Source organism: Manis pentadactyla, chromosome 10 (assembly GCF_030020395.1).
Source record: "Manis pentadactyla isolate mManPen7 chromosome 10, mManPen7.hap1, whole genome shotgun sequence".
In the NCBI taxonomy this organism is placed as follows: Eukaryota; Metazoa; Chordata; class Mammalia; order Pholidota; family Manidae; genus Manis; species Manis pentadactyla.
In genome coordinates this window covers 73973989-73998226 of record NC_080028.1, presented here as the reverse complement: position 1 = coordinate 73998226, position 24238 = coordinate 73973989, and the positions used below count along the sequence as shown (strand labels likewise).

General features: G+C 47.4%; 1 protein-coding gene across 3 annotated transcripts in view; it reads right to left on the bottom strand.

Moving 5' to 3' along the window:
- The window catches only part of XYLT1 (xylosyltransferase 1), a 320591-nt gene that overhangs the window by 57984 nt on the left and 238369 nt on the right, over positions 1 to 24238 (bottom strand). The gene's annotated exons all lie outside the window — the stretch shown is intronic.

Genomic DNA, 24238 nt, shown 5'->3' with positions numbered 1-24238 from the left:
CCATGGTATCTTATTTGTTTTAGGATCTCCAGTGCCCAGCACTGGGCTTGACAAACAGTAAGTCATCAGCGTGCAGCTCCATATTGGATACATAGCAACCTCAGGGCCTTTGCACTAGCTGTGCCGGGGAAATTCTGTCTTGTATCTTCCCATGTCTGGCTTGCTCTTGTCATTCCAGCTCTCCTTTCAAATTTCACCCCTTCAGAGAGACCTTTTCTGGCCACCTAACCTAAAGTAGCACCTTACATCACTATCCTATCCCCATCCGGAAGCATTAAATTTGCTTACATTAGGATGTAAGCTCCATGAGGACAGAACCTAGTCAGACTTGTTCATCACTAGCTTGCAGTAGGAGCTACGCTAATGTTTATTGAATGGATAAATACCAAGTCCTCAATAACCACTGGACCGAGAGAGCTTTAAAAAATATGAAGTGCGATACAAGTGGATGACATTGTTCCAGCATTGTTATCCTAAATTTATCACCATCAATCTTGGCACTCGCGGTGTAGTCACAGCTAATCAGCTTGTGTGTACAGCTCTGACAGCATTTTAAAAGGCGGTCACACAGTTCTCCATCTGCCAGAAATGCAGTCACCTCTTCCACAGAATAAACCCAAATAGGTAAACGGTGCTAAAGTGACAGCTCCTTTATCATCAGGCTTCTCTGCTCAGGGACTTTTACTCAGAAGGAAAGGGTTAACCATTGTTTTGAGCTGGGAGAAATGGCAGCAGTGTGGAAAGGAAGGACACATGGGAAGAGAACGAGGGCTAGATCTTTGGGAGGCAAATGGGTGCCTTCAAAAGTGATGCTGGGGCTCTAGAAGTAGAAAGGTCTGGGGACAGGTCCCTGGTCCACTCCTGACCCATCTCTGTGTCCCTGTGAGTGGTGGCCTTCTCTGAATTCACCTGGCTTCCCCATGATGGACTCTTCATGCATATATACTGGATGGATTACCGGGTGGACTTATAGGGCATACAATAAGTGCACAATAAATGCAAGCTGCTCCGCTCTTTCTGCCTCCCATCATCTGGTCCGAGCCATCCCTACTCCCCACCCCTCCTTCGTGTCCCTGCAGCTTCCCGCAGCCGCGCCACTCCAAGCCCCTGTTCTGTGATTGATTGGATGGCATTTTGACCAAGTCCTAATTCCCGCGGAGGGGGCACAGAGAAGTTCAGTGATGCTGCAGTGAGAATGAGCACTGCCCATGTCCCATCCTATTACTGAAATAAACAACAATTTAAAACCAGCCGTTCCAGCAGCGGCAGACACAGAAAAACCCCATGTGTCTGCAGTGAAGTAAATCCGGCCATATGTGGAAAACCAAGCCCTGCTGATGTGCACAGAGGTGAATCCCAGGGACACAGACAAAAGGCTAACCCCATATGTCTGCACAGGGGTGCATCTCCCGTGTGGACAAACCCCACGCGTCCACTCCAAGGCAGTGCCCACATGCACCTCGTACCAAGTTATGGGCAGCTTGTGCTCAGAGGGCCTCTTGAAGCTGCTGGGAGAGGTGGAAACGAGATCAGCCTATTAAAAAAATTAAAGCAACTCTCCTTCCAAACCATAAAGAGGCCCATTCCATCTCCGCAGTCTCAGCAGTTCCTATTTACCAAACCCTTTGCTACTCTCCGCAGACAGTTCATTATTGTCATCCTGATGAATACAGGGACAAGTTAACCTCTGAATGGGTCCCTGGCAGCAGGCATAATAAACAGGGGCCTCTTGGCGGCCTCAGGGGGAGGGCTGCAGGGCTGGGCCGGGCTCCTGGGCCTCATCTCCTGAAGCCCCAGGCCTCCCAGGGTCAGCGGCTGCAGCTCCATTGGGCAATCCCCGAAAGCGCTTTTCAGGGCCCTGAGCTGGGGCCATTTTCACATTTACCGCTTCACCGAGTCCCCATCTGACGGGGATGAATAGGCATTTAGCGAATTTACTTAGCGATGCTTCCACATGAAATCATCTCAAAAGATGACATCTTGGGGGAGGGAGAACAGATAGGGAGGGGGACGCGGATTCCAGGCCCAGAGCTTGCGGGGAAAGCTGCTTTTCAAAGCCAAGCGCTGTGTGCTGTGCTGGGCTGGACGGGAGGGCAAGGGGACCCCCTGCCCCCACTTCACTAGGTGCCTGGGCCCCTCGCTCTCCCTCCAAGTAAAAGCGTGTTCTGCCTGCTAAAACCCATCCCCTCAGCCCTTCTTTAAGGGGGGACTGGATTCGGCAGGGGACCAAGTTTCCCTATTGTGGCTTTCAGATGCCTGTCAATAATTGCCTACATAATATTTAGTTCTCCTCTGGATAATTAACAGCTTGCAATCTGCTGACATTTTACCCACTTCCAGGCTCTCTCTCTCCCCATCACACACTTCTCACTCCTTTCTGGTGGAGTCATTTGCCAAATGGCTCCCACACTTTATTACTTGAGCCTCAATTTCCTTCTACCTTTTGCAGAAATTATTAGAAGACACACATCTGATTCATGACGGTGATGCTGGGGCCTGTCACAGTGGCCTTTGGAGCCATCTTTGTGTAAATATGAACATCAATAAATATTTAAATATGTACACTTATTGGAACCATATAGAAATCTTAGCTGAAACGGATAAATAAATTAATGAATAATGAAACAGGTTCCCAAAGCACAGCTTATGGAATGCCCACCATGCCCTAGACTCTGGGGCAGACTTCTGCCACATTTCGTTGCATTTAATATTCACAAGGACTCTATAAAATGCTAGTCTCATTCCCATTTTATAGAAGGGCAGCTGAGACTCAGAGAAGCTGCCAATTTAGTAAAGTGCAGAGCCAGGACTGGAACCTGGTTTCAAATGTCAAAGCTCATGCTCTTCTCACTACCAGACCGCTTATAAATGAAAGAGTGAATGAATGAATGGGTGAATGCATTCCATTCCAGGAGAAAAGATATCAGTGCTCTAATGCCTCCCTATTTAGAGACTGGTCTTTGGATCAACAGCACCAGCCCACTGCAATTAGGAATGCTGTATCTGAAGCTCCACCCAAGACCTATGGGGTGAAAATTTGCTTTTTAACAAGATTCCAGGTGATGTGAGTGCCCTTTAAAGTTTAAGGAGCGCTGCTTTAAGTCAAGCATGAATATTGGTAGTTAATTCTCTTCCTCTATCCTTCTTTGTCTTCTCCGCATGGTCCCTTCCTGAAAGCCCAGACTTCAAGCAAGTTACTTTCATCTCAATATGCCCCAGGTGCTGGGAGTATTAAATAAAGTAATGCACATAAGACCTATGCAGTACCATCCAGCATACAGTAAGCCCTTGATAAATGTTAGCTGTTATTTAATAGCATTATTATTGCCATCTTGAACATCAGAAACTTAAGACATTTTGTATAGGGGACAGGATTATAAAGACCCAACCTGATTTGAACTTGGAAGGCTGTCCAACTGTGCAGAACCAAATGAGCTTCTCTGGTTCCCTCCTGCCCACCCCGCTGTGCTCCAGAACCCCGTCCCTGATACAGGATCTAGCAGAGGCGTTCGCGACTAGAGATTGACAGTGCTGTGAAGAGCAGAGTTTTGAGCATCCTGATGCTGCCAAGTCTGTGCAGACCACAGCAGGCACCAGGCTTAGCTCTTCTGGATGCAGAGGGGGCCAGTGTGGAGCTGAAAGTTGCATGAGGGGCGGTGGCTGGAGGACGGCGGAATCAGGCAAGGCACTTTCGATCTGAGCTCACAATATACTGTACTGTGTCAGTGTTTCCACAGGTCCTGCCACGTCTGTACAGTTATTTCACATGTGTGCTTAATTTAAATACCACTGTAGCTTTACCTTATGCAACAATATTGGTGATAGCTGATGTACCCTTTTTTTCAGATTTTAAATTGTGGTAAAATACACGTAACATAAAATTTGCCATCTTGACCATTTTTAAGTGTCCAGGTCAGTTGTATTAAGTACATTCATATTGTTGTGCTACCATCACCACCACCATCCATCCCCAGAACTCTTTTCATCCTGCAAAACTGAAACTGTGTGCCCATTTAACAAACACTCCCCATTTCTCCCTGCCTGTAGTACCTGGCACCCACCTTCTTACTTCCTGTTTCTGTGAACAGTCAAGTTCAGAGTGTAGCCAGACTCCAGGAACCTCATGTAAATGGAATCACACGGTGTTTGTCCTTCTGTGACTGGCTTCTATCACTGAGCACAATGTCCTCCAGGTTCATCCACCTGGTAGCCTGGGTCAGAATTTCCTTCCTTTTTAAGGCTGAGTAACATTCCATTCTGATCCACCATTTTCTTGTTTTTTTGTCTGTTATACGTGAAAAGCAATATGACTCCTTGTCTGCATACCTCCTAAAGCAACTGGGCCACCAGAGGCATATGGAAAGAGGGCAGCTGTCCTGGTTTCCCCAGGACTGAGGGGTGCCCAGCACACAGAAATTTTAGTTTTAAAATCAGATGGCTCTAGACAAACCAAGGAGTTGGCGACCCCATAGGGATCCACCAAGGGCTGTGTGGCCACAGCAATGTCATACTCTATCCTTCTAGGATGAGAGCAAGAGAACGGAAACCATGAGGGTAGGAAGGCCAACTGTAGCCCTTCCCTATGCTTTAAAACTTACTTTGATGAACCTTAGGCTAGTGCAAGATAGAGAATTAAAGAACAGCACTACAGACAACTGCAACATCTTAACACTTGAGCGCCTACTGGGTGAGCCAGACACTGTTCTAAGCACTTTGTTTCCATTCCCCGACTTAGGCCTAATGACACCCCTATGAAGTAGCTGTTATCATATTTATATCCATTTTTTATTACCTAAATGGGAACATGTATATGTAAGGCTTTTTAATGCAATGATATATCCTGCTGTTCTAATCAGCACATAGAGGTAGATTTCATCCTTTTAACAGCTGCCCAGAGTCCTGTCGAATGGGCATGGCCAGTCCCCTAGGGATGGACACCTAGGTTGTTTGCTTTTCCCTCCCTCTTACAGATACTGCTCCTATGAATATCCTTGCACATTTATCTTTCCATATGAGGGTATGACTCATTTCTGTAGGATTATATTCCTAGATGTGGAACTGTTCGTGCAAAGGGCACTTCCTAGTCTCTCTTTGCTTTGGAAAAGACACACGAGGTGGAATGAGCTGCCCTGAGTGTCAAGGGCATGGCCCCAGCTCACACTTCACAGAAGCCAAGCCAGCTGGCCACCCCAAGGGAGTGTGCAGGGAAAAGGAAATTGCAAAGGTGACAGAGTAGGGGAGGCCTTGGGAGTCTAGTGGGCTCCGGCCAGGCCTGGGCAAAGGCATTCTGGCTTCCTCATGGTACAGCAAACAGGGGGATGCAAATGGGCCTCTGTCAAGCAGCAAGAGGGGGCGGGTACACAGAACTATTCTCGCCAGTGCTTGGGGCAGCTGCTCCAGCCGCTGCCCATCTGTCTACCACTAGCACTGGGATTGTCAATCCAGGCACCTTGGACAGTATTTTTCAGGAGCCTGCCTATAGTCGTGAGATGAGCAGGCATTGGTCTAATTCTGTTCCGTTCCTCCAGGACCTGGCACATAGTAGGTACTCAACAAATGTTCACTGGCATGCTTAGCAAATGCCCAAGTGGAGTGGTGGCGTGCAGGGTGCCTGGCCCTTGGGAGGGGCTAGCCCCTGAAGGCAGAGAGCGCCATCATTCTCTTTTACATCTATGCCTTTACCCGTCCTGTTCCCTCTACCAGGAATGCTCTTCCCTGTGTCTCTGAACTGGGGAGGACACGGGGCAAGGCACCGCAGAGCATGAGAAAACACTTAATAATAATGATCACAGAGCAGTTTCTTTTTGTTGCTTACAAGGGTTAAGTGCTTCTCCTCTTTTCATCCCAGATAATCCCATCAAGCAGGTGCTAGTTTATATGTGAATGAGGTAGGACACAAAGACATCCAGTGGCCTGGTCGAAGTCTTAGGAGAGGAGGAGAGGAGATTCAGACCTTGGCACTCTGGGTCCAGAGCCTGGCTCCAGTCATTCCTGCTTTCCTTGTGGGAGACCAGCCTCAGAAGTGCCTCTGTTTCTTTAGAAGAGAATCAGGAAGCAAAAGTCAGAACTGTGGCCACGTTTGGAAGCCTCCTACTCCCTCCCAAGGGGACTGTTGTGGAACATAGGCTGCACATCAGGGGCTAACACAGACAAAGCCTCTGTCCCAAGGGTGAGTAGGCCCTTCCGCTGTGCAGGTCAGAACTGAGGCCCAGTCACTTGGTTCTCTCTCGTGCATTCCAGCTCATGAATAGATCTGGACCCATTTCCCAACATGGCTTCTTTCTTTCTGGGCAGGGGAGAGACCTTGGTACCCCTTTGCCCTCGACTGTTGGGAAGCGTTATGCTTGGACCTTATCAAAGTCTTCTTGTCTACATGGAAGTCTCTCAGGAAGGCTAGATTTCCAGAACAAGAAAAAAGGTCAAGTTCAAGGTTCTCTGAAGAAGAAGCAAGAGAAAAAGTACTGGAGATAAGAGTAGAGCAATCCCTAATTTGAATGCAGTCAGAGCTTATGGTGAACCCAGTTTCACTAAGATATAGGGGAAAATGTGCAGAAAAAGCTAGATCCTGTATTTATCTTTGGACCCTGTGGGCACAGGTACAGCCCCAGTTAGGAACCCAAGGAAAAGGGAAGTGGATAGACTGTCACCCAGCTCCCAGACCACACTCGAATCCATCCTCCGGGAAGCAGTTGTGGGATCGAACATGTAAGTGTGATCTGTCTCCTCTTCCGTTCAGTACCCTTCAAAGGCTCCCATCACTTGCAGGGTAACATCCTAAATCCTAAGCAAGGTGTACAGGGTGGTTGGTGAGCTCTCTTTCAGATTGCCTGCACAGTCTTTTGGATTACTTGACATTTTCTAAATGTTCTGTGCTCTTTCAGAATCCTAAGACTTTGCAAGGTCAATATTCCACCACCCCCCCCCCCCACCGCCGGGAAACACTATTTCCCACTTCTTTAACAGGTCAGGTGCCAGATAACTGGAAGAGCAGTGGACCAGGTGGTTATGGTCTCTGTCCTCCAGCAGCGCACAGGGCAGTGGGGAAGGCAGACAAATCAGTAGGTTCTTGGGATATGGGGTGAAACTCTAGGTGCGCTAAAGTACAGAGCATCCTGGAGACACCAGCAGACACACAGGCAGAGAGCAAGTGAGAGAACCACCTGGATAATAAAACCCAATCACTTTTAATTGGATTTATCTTTGTTACTGATGAAAACGATGCAGAATTAAAACATGCTCATTGCATTTGCAGGAAGTGACAATCTATTTCTCAAAGCCTCAATGCTCTCACAGAACATTTGTAAGACACACATTTTTTATTTTAAACATATATAAGCCATTCTAAGAGGCAGTTTATCTGACGTTCCATCAGTGGGAACTCTTAACACGTCAACCCTTCCTGCAGACAGCTGTAATAGAAAGGTAACTGACAAGAATCAGCACCCAGAGGCCATGTCTGATCCTAGAACATGGCTGGAATCATGAATAAAGAGCTAAACTGTCATTCAGCCCCCTGTGTATGGGTGTGTGTGTGTGTGTGTGTGTGTGTGTGTGTGACATTTATTTGATTGTATTTTAATTCTTTGAAATCTGGTTGTCTTCATATGCCATGAGACATCTCAAATGAGCAGATCATTTGGTTAACCTAATTCCATGTCCCCTTACAATGACTGATTACAGCCAGTTATTAGATTGGTTTTAGGGGCTCAAGACAAGGCCCACTTTGGAGGATATCAAAAGATTGAATCTCAAAAGTAAATGTGATTTAAGTGAGAGAGCCAAAACTTAGCAACAAGAGAGCCGTTTTCAGACAGGTGTCTGTAGAAATTTCTTTCTGATCTTTGTCACTTTGTGGCTGTTTGATTTTGAGCAAGTTCCTCAAGCTTGCTGAGCCATAGTTTTCTAATAGGCAAAATGGGATTACCAATGGCATCTGAGCTGCCTGTGCTGTGGGTACAGCCCACACAGTGACTGGCCCATGTAGGTGCTCAGTAAATAGAAGCCATCAGCAGGAGGTCCCTATGTCTTTTCTTTAGAAATGTCAGAGGAAAGGCATGCCATCACTTGCCAGTCCTCCACCAAGCTGTGACCTTTTTAATCCTACATATCTGTGTGCATAGCACTGGTAAAACATATGAATGTTCAAGCCTCCTGACTGTAAGCTGCCCGAGGACAGAAACTTTCTCTGACTGATCTGTATTTCCCCAGTGGCCAGCACATGCTGAAACATAGAAGGTTCTAGCAGCTTTCTGTTTCTTTCTCTTTGAGTCCTATGCCCACTGCAGCGTGGCCCCACAGAAACTTCTCAACACACATGCATTGCATCCCAGAATGAGAGCCTTTGTCCCTATGCTGGGAACACCCTTCCTACATCTTTGCTTGACCAACACCTGCTTGTCTTGGCGAGAACCAGCTCAGTGTCAGTTCAACTGGGAAGGGCCGGAGTATAAATGAGCACAAAACGAAACTGAACTGTATTGACAAGCTCAACTCTCCCTCTGTGTCTATGGCTGAGAACGGATTTTCTTTCACCATTCCACACTTTCCTCGGTTTGTTCAAACCTATAGTAATCATTTAGGCACCGCAATTTCTCCAGACAGGTGTGCCTAATGTACCAACACTAACATTTTGGTATCTGGAGTGGTTAAAATAATGCAGATCTGAGATTATAGAGATGTAGGTTCAAGTCCTGGTTTCACCACTTATTAGCTGTGTGGCCTTGCACAGGTCACTTCAGATATTTGAAGCTCAGTTTCCTCATCTTAAAGACTGAGGATAATTCGTACTTCATAGAATTGCCATGAGGATTAAATGAAATAAGGGCACTAATTGTAGTTTTCAACTGAAAAATCCAGGCTGATACACAGACCTGGGATAAGTAATGGTGGGCAGGGGAAAGCACCAGAGATCTACTATAGGTTGGGTAGCCCAGCCCAAAGAGTGCTAGAATATTAGCTATTGTTATTAATGTTATTATCTCTACTCCAGGACTAGAGTCTATATTCTGTTGTGAGTAGGATATACTAAGGCTCTCCGTCTCTCAGAACTTCAGGGTCAGATCAATTCGGATTTCAGCCCTGGGGTGGGGTTGAGCTTGAAGGACAGCTGACTGTCACTGATCACCTTGGGCAGCCTGCCAGGTTCGCTAGCCTGTCTGTACTGGAACAAGGTCAAAATGCATCGCAACACATTTTGCGAAGAGAAGCCACAGCCTCCTCCATGGAAAACCAAATGCTGCGGCCACCTCTGCAAACCTCAAGCAGACACAGATTCTTGGCTCGAGACCATGATTCTGGAGGACGAGGACATGCTGCACCCAGAATATTCTCTACCCACATTTTTCCAAGGCTGTTTGTTTATTCCAGAGGAGAAGTTAAAAAAGAAATCAGGCTGCTCTTTAAACAGAGGATGCAGGCTCTGAGCTAGTGCCTGGGTAGTTCCTAGGGACAGAAAACTTCTGAAATGCTTTAAAAGAGGATAGAACGTATACATCAGTGGTTCTCCAATGGCAAGGGGCAGCCCTAGGTCCCGCTGGGCTGGTGGGGCCTCTTGACGGTTCACTGGAGTTTCTTCAGACAGGAGCCACTGTCACCTGCTTTCCTCACTGGGATCTTGAGAAGTTTCAACTGAGGTTTAGTAGCCTAAAAGTAGAAGCTTAAAAAGCATTAAGATGGCCAACTGAGATTCCAAGTGTTTTTTTCAGGAGGAGGGCAGAGGATAGCATCTGACTGAAGGGTACTAGAGCAGGAGCGGCTGAGCTCTGCCCTCAGTAACTGTCCGACCTGGGGCAGGTGCCATTTCTTTGAGCAGGACTCTTGCCTTCAGAACAGAGAGAATCTTTATACGGCCCATTTCCTAGAGCCATTTTGAAGATGAAAGGAATGATGCATTTAGGTGAAGCACTTAGCATGGGTGCTCGGTACACAGTAAGCACTTCCTAGGCATTAACTGTGTTCCTGGTGGGGCTGGAAGTTAAATCTCCTTCCTTTTTCCCTCCTGCCCTCCTTCCTTCACTCTCTCCCTCTTTCCTTCCTTTCTCCCCTGTCTCCTTTTCCTTTTGCAAATTTCTGAGCATTTCCTAAGTGCCAGGAATGGCGTGGCGTTCTGACTTTAGATGTGGATCCAACTTTCCCAACCTCAGGCCTCCCTGTGAGCTGTATGGATCCACTTCAGTGGGGCTGACGTAAGCCCTGGTTTTATCTGACTGTACACGAGCTCATGCATCCTGCTCCTTGGGCAAAGGTGACTGATTTACAGGTGCTCCTGAGGTATTTGCTCAGGGACAATGCCTTAATCCCACTCTCCCTGTGTTCCTACAGTGACTGACACCATGTTTCTTAGAAAAGAGAATTGTTTAATGCATGTCCTCTGGGACTGTTCTGAAGACCTGCTCACATATAACTCTGCTGGAAGAATGCTGGAACCAGTTTCACTGATCACTGATGAATTATTTTCAGTGCCTGGACCTGGAATATTTAAATGGCTTAGCTATTAAAAGAGGATTGTATTATAAATTTAAAACAGGATATGTGCTAGATGGGGACAGGGATTTTTTACAGCACTATATCCCCATTCACTGTCAGCAAATATTTAGGATACCCTCACTATGGTCAGGCACTGTCCTAGATGCTGGGGGAGAGTGATGATCAACACCAAGGCTCAGTGAGATGCCAAGCGTATGTCCCGGATTCACTTCTCTCCTGTCCATCAAGAATGGTACTATTTATGGTACTGTCCTTCAACAATCAAGAAAATAGTCGTTCTGATCATTTTCTGTGTTCTGAGGTTCAGACAAGGAACCCCAGCTGAGAACGGCTGGGCTAGCACCATGTCTGGCATATAATAGTTGCTCAATATACACAGGGACACATGTTGAATGAAATCCTGGAGGCTGTGCCAGGTCAGTAGATCCCTTTCATGTCAAGACAGGTGTATGAGCAGGTCTTGCTGAGATAAGCCCAACTGAGGGGTGGCCGGATGCGCCACTGCTCTGTGGGGACTCTGCTCTGTGACCTGGGTGTGAAGCCTGCTGTGTGGCCTTGCAAGTTACTTTACCCCTCAGAGCCTCAGTTTCCTTGTCTGAGTTGGGCAAGAAATGATGAGATCATGTGCATGAAGACTCAGCCTAGTGCCTGGCACATAAGAAGGGTTTGATTGTCCCAGAGCTCTTGTTACTTAATTCCTCTGAGGGAGGCACAAGGATGGCTGGCTTCCCCAGGCACACCACAGTTCAACGTGCAGTCAGCACCCAGGAGAGGCTGTGGCCCTTGGAGGGTCGACAGGGCCCAAGACTTGAGCACAAAGCCAAGCTGATCTCTCTGCAGTTGGCTCCCTTGCTGGCCCCCAAAGGTATAAGGTTGGTTGGAAAAGGAAACCCACATACAGAAGCTGGACTCCCTCTCTTTTTCTTACTTTATGTTCTTACTATTTCTTCGCTTTCTCTCTTATGTAGCTGAACCACATACATTAACAAGTCACCATAATACCCAGAAGCACTGAAAATAGGGGCTCATACAAAAGCTTATACATGACTATTCATAGCAGGCCCAGTTACTACAGGAAAAGAGAGGAAACAATTCAACTGTCCGCGGGTGGGTGAATAGATAAACCAAATGTGGTATATCCACATGACGGCATATTCAGCCATGAGATGGAACAAGACACTGACACGTACTACAAGGTGGGTGGACCTTGCAAACATGATGCTCAGTGAAAGAAGCCAGACACAAAAGATCACATATTGCCTGATTCCTCTTATATGCAATGTCCAGAATAGGCAAATCCACAGAGACTGGAGATTGCCAGGGACTGCAGGGAGGAAGGGGGAAATGGAGAGCAACTTCTCACTAGGTATGGAGTTTCCCTTTGGGATGATTAAAATGTCTGGAACTAGACTGATGATGTGTGGCATTGTGAATGTACCAAATGTTAGTAATGGTGAATTTTATGGGTTGAACCCCAATAGGTCAAACTGAAAAAACAAGTCATCATAACAAGGCTACCATACTACCCATACCTGGTTGGTCATAAATATTTTTATATGCTGTTGCCTAATGCTCACAACCCCTCCAGAAGGCAGACACAGTGACTCCATTTTACAATGGAACGAACTGAGCTTCGCAAAGCTCGGGTCACTTGCCTACTGACTGTGATGATGACAGTGATGATGGCTCCTGAGGATATCACACATGTGTTCCAGGCACTGGATGTGTAAGGATTCCCATGTGGCCTTCCCAATAGGCTCATGAGGTGGGAACTATTATTATCAGCCATTTTGCGGATGAAGAAGTACTGAGAAGTTAACTCGTGTCAAGTTAGGCAGCACACACATAACAGGAGCAGGGACTTGCACGTGGGCCACCTGACCTCAGAGTCCGAGGGCGTCACCATGGAGGCGTGGCCAGGAACACTGGAGGGAAGGCGGTCAGCTGCAGTGTCCCCCTCCCAGGCCCTCCTAACAGAAGACGGAGTCAGATTACACACCCGTCACATGACATCAAGGGATCACATGGGGTTCAGACCCTCTCCCAGGCTGTATGGAAGCCTGTATGCAGCTGGGCAAGCGTGCCATGTCAACATCCTATGGCCTGCCGGGCTCCCAGATGGGGCTCCTCGGTACCTGCGCTGACCCCTCTAGTTCAGTGGGGAAGCAGCTGAGCCAACTGCAGGATTTCTGAGGACACACCAGGGCTCATTGTTCTTCTGAAATTCACTCTCTGGCTCTTCGGAATGTTTTCTATTTTTGTGGTGGGGAAATCTGAAAATGCCTTTAGCTGAAAGAAATAAGTAAAGAGAAAACCTTTCCACTGGTCTTCAACTCAGGAATAAACCCCGAGATGCTTTTTATAACTGCAGAAGTGAAAAACATGCAGTGAAGGATCAGTGAGTCTTCTGCCACTTAGGAATAGAGGACAGCAGCCACTGCAGCCACGGTGGTACTTACGGGGTGGCCGCTGGCCATTCAGTGGCTCTTTCCTTCCTTCCTTCCTTCAATAAGAGCATACTGAGCTCCTGCCACGCGCCAGGCACTGTACCAGGCATCTGAGGCACAACCAACGTAAACAGATGTTTCGGGGTTTGTACACTCAAGCAGAGCCTGAGGGAGGTAACTGGGTTGATTCCCATTTTATAGATGAGAAAACCAAGACATAGAAAGGATGAGCTGCTTGTCCAAGGTTTTGTGACCAGTAAGTGGGACAGCTGGATTCGGACTCTGCTGACACCCCAAATGCATACTTCTGCTCCACTTCCTGCTGGCCTGAGCCCTGGAAAATTTCTGCCAAACAAAGAACAGGAAGAGGGTTTCTGGCTCCAAGCCCCAGCTTACAGCGTCTCTCTAGGAAACCCAGGGGCATAGAGGCTGAGAAAGTCGAGTGCTGCAGAAAGGCCCAACAGAGAGAGAAAATAAGAGCAATGAAACAACAGGGACACTTAGCCTGGTGGAAAGTAATTACATGAGCTATAATGTACATATCCACTAGCAGAAAATATTAGCTATAGTTATTTTTCCTCCTCCAGCAGCCTGGTACAGTTCTCTATTTTTTTCCCCCTTCCTTTCTTCCCTTGGCCAAGCAACTGATTAAGAACTAAGGCAATATCATTCATGGCACTTTCCAATAAAAAACTTTTCTAAGGTAACCTGTTGCTTTTAGCATAAAGCCGGGTTCCTTAACATGGATCTCAGGCCCCACTCCATCTGAGCCCACCCCCTCCTTCCTCATTCTATTGGCTTATCCCCTTACCACACTCTGTCTGCATTAGCCTCTCTGGACTGGCTGTATGGACCATGTTTCTTCATGCCTCACGGCCTTTGCACACGAAGCCCCCTCTGACTAGAACACTCATCCCCCCTTTTTATGCCCAGCTGATTCCTTCTGTTCTTTCAACTCTCAGCTCAAACACACTGCTCTGGGGAAGCTTTCTCTGACTCCCTAGAAAATACAAGGCTACACACATGTTGGTTTCCTGTATTATATGCATGTAAACTTCCTTTCTAATGATATTATGAAGATGCAATTAGTTAATGGCCTGATCTGTGAGGGCAGAGATTTTAACTATCCTACTGGTGGCTCTAACCCCAGATCCTAGCAAATGTCAGGCACACTGAATGTTTCCAATAAGCATGTGTTGACTGACTGTATGAACGAATGAATGAATGAATGCATGAGTCACTACTGAGGTCCAAAAGCTGATGTTATTTCATTAGAATGCATTTCATGATCATCACCCTGGTTCAAAATTTCTCTCTTCTGAAATCAATATTGAAACCTGTGGCAGACTCATGAGGAAATCACAGAAAGGGCTCCCAGACACACTTAGACAGAAAGATGGTGGGGAACTGGACACACAAGATCAACTAGATTTACTGAAAGCATAATAGGTACACGTGTCTGGTCACTCTGGGAAATCTTAGAGAATTAGGTGGCATTAAGGCATTAATCAGTGACTTGCCTGCTCAGCCAACAAAAGATAAACGAATCTTGTGCTTTCACAGGGTGGAGGAAGCTGGGTAAGTGGCGAAATCAATGAGTCTCGGGATTCAGCATCATAAACCTTTTGGATTCAGATTGAGAAAGGTGGCGCAGGGTGAATTTCAGTGCTAAGGGGCCCCAGGTATTTCTGACAGGTTTATGCAGGGAAAGGCTGGGTGGTTAAGAACATACAATCTGCTCTGGCTGTCACATACTACAGGGGGCTGGATAGCCCTACGGTTATCGGGGACCCTCTGTGAACAAACCCCCTGGCTCCTCTTGGCTGGCCCTCGTCAGGCAACACTGATGGGTGAGCTGTATTTCACACACTGCTTTCCAGTTAAAGTTTAGGACTGGTAAGCCATGCAGTTTGGGAAAAAATCAAGTTGTTTTCTGTCAAGTTCAGCTATCCAGGGCTGGGTGGGAGGGCAGGCCAGGTCAGGGGAGGTTACCAGAAGACCTTGGGAGTCTCTATACCACTTTTTCTCTATCTCAGGTAATGAAATCTAAAGCATGGAGTTGACTACAAGCTGGCATATGGGTTGACAGAATCACCTGCGATAATGTAGGAAAGGCTACTCATGGGAGGATGGTTGGGGAACTAAATTTGCAAAGGCTGAGCTGTGTGTTTTGGAGAAGGTCATCTGAAATGTGGGAGATCTGGCAGAATGGTCTAGTGCAGGCGTTTGTGAACTATGGCCCACCGCTTGTTTTGTAGATTAAAGTTTTATTGGAACTCAGCCATGCCCATTTGTTTATGTAATGTCTATGGTGGCCTTACTGCTATAGTGGTAAAATTATGTCACTGTGACAGACACCATCTGGCCCACAAAACCTAAAATATTTATTATCTGGCCCTTTATAAAAAAGTCTGCTGATTCCTGTCATTATAATGTTTCCTCTTTTGGGTCATCCATGCAACTTCCTCATATCTTTGTGCCATACCCACCTTACCAAACTATCCTGCTGGCCCACCTTCCTCTTTCCATGATGTATTTTTCCTTGGACACACTTTCAGCTGATGTTTTACCTATTTGCTTGTAGCCCGGGGGTGCACAACAGTAATATGCTCTGTTAACTGCTATATTCTGGCACCCAGAAAAGTGCCTGGCATATAGGAAACAATGAATATTTGTCAAATGATTGAAGAGCCATTTACCGCTTGTATTGTTGCTTTGTTAACATTTTCTTATTTGGATCAACTTTTTTTTTAAAGAAAACTTCAGCTTCAGAAATCTGGAGTACGTTAGTGTATCTTCATGTGTTACTGTAGATTAATACCGACATTTTAAAAAGCTTGCCTGCATATCATTTTAAATCATCTTGCACACTGCAAGTGGTCCATGGATGAGACTTGGGAAGCCCAAGGAGCTTGTGGTTAGGGACATGGGTGCATTTAAGTCTGGGGTCCACCTCTCAGGTGAGCAAACTTGAGTGAGTTCCCTTCTCTCTCAAATGGGGATGATGGAGATCCCATCTTACCAGGTGGCTGAGAGATTACCTGAGACCCTGGTAATTTTCACAGTACCCCGCACACGCACAGGGCTGGATGAATACAGGCTGGCATGCTTGGAGGAAGGCGTGTCTCCTGGTAGATCCATTCATTGCAAACAGCACCTCTTGGTATAGCAGCCATTGCTGTCAATGAAGCCCATCTTGGACACTGCCCTGCTGCATGTTTCCACTGCAACGAGTCTGGATTAAGGGGATTATTTAGCTGTAGGTGTCCAGAGAATGCATAGTTTAAAGTAACTTGTTAGAAACTTCTCCAGGGTGGCAAACTTTTAAACAAAGATTGACTCTGTAATCAAAAAACTGTTTGGCCTTAAACGACATTCCAGCATTTCCAAGAACACAATTACATTGAGAAAGGGGTTGACAATGTTTGTGCCCCTGGCTGGGTTTGCCAAGTAATGGTGACTGATGAACACCATTAAGAGGCAAGAGGAGAATCCTTCTCTGGAGGAGGAAAGGACACAGAGACAGCTGGCGGCTCCTGGAGGCAGTCTTCACTCCTCCACAGGGGAACAAAACACGCAGCCCCTTTCCCTGGAAGAACCGGCTGGCACCACCGAATGGCCTCCTCTTCCCCACTTTCCACATTCCGACTTAGTGGTGCTACAAGCAAGGAGCCAAGTAGCCAGAATGTGAGTTCCAGATGCTCCACCAGGACTGGTGAGGATGTTTCCCTCAGACGGATGGGGTGGGAGGAGGCAGGGGGTGAGGCCAGGTGCTTCACCCTGTCCCTTGGCCTTTATGCCATGACTATCCCCCAGGTTGCAGACCTGTCCCAAGGTCCCAGCCATGTTCTGACACTGCCTGGGGGCCTTGTAGGGGCCACAGGTTGGTCAGAGGCAGAATACTTGTGCCTGGGGATGGCATGGGGGCAGTGAGGTAGGTGAGGAGGTCTGTGGATAGAACTTTGGAGGACGTTTCCAGCTTGAAATGTCAGGGAGATTGTAGCTGCACCCATTCATGGGTATGTGGACTGGAGCAGAACAGCGTCTCTCAGACCGCTGTGGTCAAGGATGCTGGTGGACAGTAAGGCTCTTTTCAAACAGCCTTGCATGCGGAGGGGAAATTGCGGCCACGGCTGCTCAACTTCCCAGCATCCAAACATGGCTCAGCTCAGGGTGCCGCCTTCCTGACTCCCAAAAGGATCGGATTTCCTCAAAGGCATGTGCATGCACGCGCTCTCCATCTGTATTTCTGTGTTAGCACAAGGGTGCAGAGAAATACAGGAGAGGAGGAAGAAGGAGCAAATAAAGTGACTACAAAAAAGGCCAGACCAGGTTTTTTTTTGTCTAGAATAACTGCCCAGCATTTTTAGTTTTCATAATAATAATGAGAGAACCATTTCCTGAGCCCTTGTAAGAAATGCCCTTCTCTGGATTAGGCCCTGTGTTTCAGCAGCTCTCATCTTTGTAACAATCCTATGAGGAAAGCAAGGTGAGGAGGGGGCGCCGGCCTTACTTCCCATATTGGCTCCCCTGCCACCTGTCTCCTTCCTGCGTGCACCCCAAGGGAGGAAGCCCTGATGGTATGTCGAGTCACAGCGGACAGTGGGGCTTGAGTAGGGCTGTTAGTGGCTGGCTACTGGCTGGTGAATGTTCCCACCTGGATTCCACCACTTTGTCTCATGTTTCTTGCCTCAAAACTGGGCTGTGCCCAACCCCTTGGGGCCCGGAGTAGTCACACCTTTGCTTCTGTCTCTTCCGACGGATGCAGTCAGCTAAGGTCTCCCTGGCAGACCCTGGCCAGTTCACTCTTTGCTATCACCCCGGGTGTGGCTGAGTCTCCTGGTCCCAAGGTCCAGATGACGGGAAGGATGAACATGAGCCCATGTGTAGGGGCCCAGCCTGAGCCACTGTGCTCTCCTGGCTGCTGCTCAGACAGCTGGCAGAGCTGGACATAAGGCAGGACTTGGATTGCCACTTGGCCACTGTTCCTTGCATGGCCACCTGATGGGAACCATTATCATCTCCCTCTTACAGGTGAGAACTGCCGAGCCTCAGGCAGGATGGATTCACCTGTATTGAGGCCATACAGTTAGTAAAGGGTGGAGCCAGGGTTCAAATCCAGGTCAGGCTGACACATGACCACTCCCATGCCCTTATGCAGTGAGCAAAGCCTCAGAAAATGCCAGCATCGTTTTGGTTTTGCTGTGGAACAACTGGGCACCTTCAGAGGAACAGCATCCATTCTTTCTTAATTATGACTGCTTGAGGCTAACATTTAAGGGAGTGAGAATTCTACTGGACAGGTAGCCAGTTCAGCAGCAGGGGAGGGGTCTGAAGAGTCTGCCATCATGAGGGAACAGGATTATAAAGGCATCTGGGAGCCAGGGCATTGGCAAACTGAAAGGCAGGCTAATGAAGGACAGCTAGTCCCTCAGTCCACGCTTTGAGCAAACACAGCTGGTGAAGCCCTGATATTCCATGAGCGAGAGAGGAAGAGCCATCTGGGAATGGAACCGCACTAGCTGTGGTGCTCGCAGGGTGGGATTTAGGCTCTTGTGTGACTGGCTTTTTCCCCTGGGGCCAACTGCTTATGCAGACCTTGAAGGGCTTCCCCAGAATCTAGACGTCCACTGTGAGGTTCACTACTGACCACTCTCTATTCTGCTCAATGACTGAGAGTGGCAGCAAGAGGGTAGGAGGGGTGTTAATAATAATAATAACAACAACAATGACCACAATAATAAAACTCAGTTTCCATCTCTCCTCCCAATGACGGGACCTCCTGTCGCTTGGGACTGTGCTCATCCAAGTCTCCGCTATTATCAATAGAAAGGGTAGAAACATCCCTTGCTGTTTCCACTTGACCTTTTAAGACATGTTGCCCGTCTAGACTGCCGTTGAGAACAATCTTCCCCTGCAGTTAGATATGAGACTTGAGTTAGACAAGGGGAAGTAAACAGATTCTACAGTGCGGATCAACCATGTGGACTAACTGGGCTCACATCCAAACTGCCGGGATGTGCCCGGATGTGCCTGCAGCATCCCAGGATATACACCATCCCTGCTCTTGGCCACTGGTGGACAAGCCACACATATATGAAGGCTTTCCTTTCCTGAGAAAGGAAATGCACTGGGCAGAAGGGTGCCAGGGTTGGAAATACCCCACCTGTGGACACACAGAAAATTCTGCTAAAGGGGAGGAGGACTCTGAGCTCTGGGGAGGGAGAAGCTAGGAAGAAAACCCCTCACCAAGTTCAATTCAATGCATCATCAGCCTGGGATCTGGTGAGACCATCAAACTGGCAGAGGATGGAGACCACACTAACTTTTGAACTGGTGGCATCTACTCTCTCTGATTTTGCTAATGGCAGAGTAATTTTCCTGGCAGAAGTATTTCTGCCCCATGATACAAACATATAGTCCAAGAGGGTAGGAGTTTTTAATTGGTTTGTTCACTACTCCATCCTGAGCATCTAGGACTCTGCTGCTCGATACACTGTTTACATTTAAATTAAGATTAAATTGCATTTAAAATTCAGTTCCTCAGTCCCACAAAGCACAGTTCAAGCATTCAGTAGCCACATATGACTAGTGGCTAGTGCATTGGGTAGCACAGCTACAGAATATTTCCATCACCAGAGAAAGTTCCACTGGGCAGTGCTGGTCTAGAACACTGCCTGGCATCTAATAATATCAGGTGGAGAGACAGACATAAGTAGGTGGAGAGAGAATAAGGCCAGTGGAGCCCACTAAATGGGACCCAAAGAGTTAACCAGGTAAAGCCAGAGAACCAGAAAGGACTCACAGAGTTAATTAGTTAATTAGTTAAAGTTTCGAAGGCTAGAGGAGTGACTTGGAATGTCCAGATATTCCACAGAAAAAGAAAAGTATCAGAGCACAGCCCAGGTCTTCATCATACCAATTAGATCATGCCATTGTAAAATCTACTTGGCCTGTGAAAAAGGCCCAGCTTATTCTCTAACTTAATCTACATGCTGTTCTTCCTCTTCTTCCAGCCCCTTAAGCCAGTAAATTTGTATCCACGATAGGATATAGACCTCTAGAGTGTAAATAAACCTATGTGGATAAAGAATGCTGAGATCCGGACTAACACAGTCACCCAAGTAACCCTATTCTTAAGACAAAACTTCAAAAGAACTATGAATCACCTGTATACATCATGCCTTACACTGACTCCTACCCAAAAAGCCCTATAAAACTCCAAACCCTAAACCCTTAAGGGCACCTCCTCTCTGAGGTTGCCCGCACTCTCCTTTCTTTGAGTGTGCACCTTTTTGCCTTAAATCCTTCTTATTGCTCAACTCATTACATTTTGTCTCTGCGCTCTTCCAGGGGTAAGTGTCTTTGTTATTTTGCTATTTCATTCTATTCTCCAGACTTAAGCATAAGTCTTCACTCTGTCGCTGTCCTACTCAGATAAGCAGGGAGGGGCTGCTGAGAGCACTGATCTGGGACTTGCAAGTTCCCATCGCCTGGGTGACCTGGACAGGACCACAGCTGTAAGACTGTGCTCTTTAGTAGCCTGGTGGAAAATCTCCTTTCTTTGCTTTGGGAAGTTCCCAGAACATAATCTCCCTCCATCCAGTTGTCTGCGGCTCCCCCAAATCTTGGGGTGGTAGGGACTTAGTTCCCACACTGTGCAAATTCAAGTGGACACTGGATTCCAGGGGACCCTGGCTGAAGGAGTTGGCAAGGGATCTGCCTTATGCAGAGCAGGAGTTCAGTGAGCTTCCTTTCCTGCTTCTGTTTTTCCTTGCTCTCTGCTGCCTGCAAGGCAGCTGCCATTCCCTGATACTCTCGCTTTAATCAATTCTTTCCTTACCTTGCACTGACTTCCCTGCATCTCTGAACTGAATTATTCCCCAATCTCAATCAGCTTGTGTTGAATGAATGAATGAATGAATGAATGATTGAATAACCAAAGTGCTCTACTCTCTGCTGGCCAATGAACATATGTATGACAGATAAAACCATCTGACTCTTTTCCCCAGGACTGTTTTTTCAATAATGAAAGAACTGGTGTGGGCAAACAAACAAGCCAGCAAGCAGAGAGACAATACAGTTAAGGCACACAGCAACATCCCTTGGGTGAAACATGTCATTCTTGCATTTGTTCGGCCCCCTCTCATGATGACTGTGTGAACTCCTCCATATCCTTCCAGGAACATCCTTCCTCATCTATGTTAGCCAAGATAGTGTTTACACTCATATGACCGCTCTTGGCTTTCTGAGGAGCCTCAGCACCTTTCAACCAAGTCCCCTGAGAACTCCAAGAACTGCAACTTCATTCCATTTATCCAGGGGATGCCTGGGTCAGTCCTCACCTCCAGAAAGCCCAAAGAGCTGTCCAACCTAAAATATAGCTCAGGAGACCCAGAACAGTCGGCAAGAGGAAAACCAACTGCATTTCTGCAAAGGCAGGAGTGTGCTCTGCCAGGCTGAAAAATAACAGGGCTGAGGAAATGATTATTTTGCTACTAGATGCTAACAAAACTGTTAACAGCATAATTACTGGCATGTTTTTCCAGTTCCCTTGTGAACAACATCCTGAGCCAACACACCCTTTGCAAAGCACACATTATCTGGGTGGAGCTTTCCCATGGATGGTGTCACACCAGGGCTTGGGGGTCTCAGGAGAGAGGGTGTGCATCTTCGTACAACCAAGGATAAAAGTGGCTGGGTGCTGAGAAAGTGGCCAATAAGGGAGATGGTCATGCCCAGAGATCTGGGAGCTGGGCCCCCAATCAGACTTCCCATGAAGTCCTGGGGCTAATATATTTTCCATCATAGCATTTACCTTGCTGTTTATTACTGTAATTAAGTGATGATTGTCTAGTCTTTCCTGGACCAGTGGTGTTCAACCCTCACTCATCTGGGGGCACTTTAAAAAAACAGAGAGAGGTTCTTGCTTCCCACAAGGAATTATCCTAACCTGGCCTGAGGTGGAGTTGTGATATTTTAAAGAACCTGATTGTTTAAAGGTATTTTAGAGAAAAATCTCAAGACTCACACAGAATTCTAATTTTCCTGTTGCAGCCATGTCAGGAGACAATACCCTCCCCGAGCAGGGCCCCGGCCTCTCTTGCTGCCTGCTGTATCCCCAGGGCCTGGAGCTTGTAGGTGCTCACAAAATGACTGTTGAAAGAAGGAACTGGAGAACGCCAGCTCCATCCTGACATGGAGGTGAGAGGGTGGAGTCTGCATAAGAACTGCCTTTGGAGTGGGCTAAAGCAGTGCCCACTCCAGAAGCCGCTGCAGACCCAGCACAGCGCTGCCTGCATCCAAGGACAGCTGCGCCCTGCCCTCGGCCCAGCAAGGGGCCATGGGCTGTAGTGGGTGAAAGGGTGTCCCCCTCCCTAAATTCACATCCACCCAGAACCTCAGAGGGTGACCTTATTTGGAAACAGGGTCTTTGCAGATATAATCAGCTGAGATAGGGTCACACTGATGAGGGTGGGCCCTAAATCCAATAACTGGGGTGCCTGTAAGAAGGCCACGTGAGAGAGACAGACAGACAGGGAAGGAGACTGAGACTGGAGAGATGCAGCTACAAGGCAAGGAATGCCAAGGGTTGCCATGCCCACTGGAAACTAGGAAGCAGCCAGGAAGGATTCTTCCCTGGAGTCTGCAGAGAGGGCATGGCCCAGCTGGCACCTTGATTTCAGACTTCCAGCCTCCAGAGCTGTGGAAGAACAGATTTCTGTTGCTTTAAACCCCTGAGTTGGTGGTAATTTCTTGCAGGAGCCCTGGGAAAGCAAGACAGAGGCTGATAGCACTGAGAGGAGAGGCAGGTGGGCAGGAGAAGGGGTGACTCACAAGCTGGTAAGTGATGAATGCCTATGTCTTCCCAAGGAGGTTATGCTCCTTGGTGTTGCTCCAAACGCACCTTCTCCCTCTCCTCATCTCCATGGGCCTGCTCTATTTTACTGCTCTTTTCTCTAGTTCCTGGAACATGATGGGCACTTCCTTGCCTCAGGGACCTTGCATATGCTTTTCCCCTTTGTCTGATACCCCCACTCCTTTTCTTTCCATAGTGGGCCCCATTTCAGGACATGGCTTAAACATTGCTCTTTAAAGGCATCTGATCTACCCTGACCACGTTCCCTAACGTGGGCCTCCTTATTCTCCCTCATGACACCCTGCCGTTGTTTCACTTATATGATTTCCTTTTCTCCCACAGATTTTAAACTCTGCTGTGAATAAGCCAGTCCTTTCTAGCACTGCATCTCCCAATACCTAGCCCCGTGCCTGGCACTCAGCTTGTGCCCAAGAAATACTCAGTAAGCGAACTGTACGTTTGCAGGGGCAGGGTGGGGGGTGGCAGGTGGCTGCTGCTTTTCCAAATGGCCTTGGAGAAGCTCTAGCCCATTTCTTGGGTCTGGGTAGCACGGTGTCCTCCTGGGGGTTTCTGGAGCCCCAGGTGGGAAGCGATGAGTGTCTGACTTGGACTCAAACGGAGGGGATCACAGGTGGGGAGCATGCATTAGAAAGATGTCACCATTACAGCATGCAGCCCGATGGAGCAAGGTGGAAGCCACACAGGTTTCCAGCTGCTGCTGAACAGGTGACCAGATGGTCCTATTCCGAAAGACAGGAAATGAGAAGGGGACTGAGAGAGGCTGGTAAGAAGTTCTAGAAGAATCATTTCAGAGTGTGATCTTGTGGCGAGAGACAATTCCCTGTGGCTAACCTCATAGTTGTACTGAGAGCTACCTCAGCTATTCAAAGCTTCCAAGGACTCCAGGGCCCTTTGTTTCAGGAGTTTACACTCCTTAAAAAGAGCCAGAAATACCTCACATCCATTAGAACAACAAAGAAAAGCAGAAAAGTAATACATTGGTGAAGATGTAGGGAAACTGGAGCCCTTATGTACTGCTTACTGGTGGGAATGAAAATGCAGCTGCTGTGGATAAAGAAGGGGGAGTCCTCATAGAAATAAAAATAAAACTACCACACAATCTAGTAATTCTATTGCTGGGTATAGACCCAAAATAATTAAAAGTAGGGAGGGGAAGAGATTTATACACCTGTGTTCAGAGTGGCATTATTTATAAAAGCCAAAAGGTGGAAGCAACTCAAGGGTCTACACTGATGGATGAATGGATGAGCAAAGTCCAACACAATGGAAGGAAATTGTGACACATGCTACATCGATGAAACTCAAGAACATTATTCTTAGTGAAATAAGATACAGAAGGACAAATATTGTATGATTCCATTTATATGAAGCACCTAGAATAATCAAATTCAGAGAGTCAGAAAACAGAGTGCTGGTTGCCGGGGGC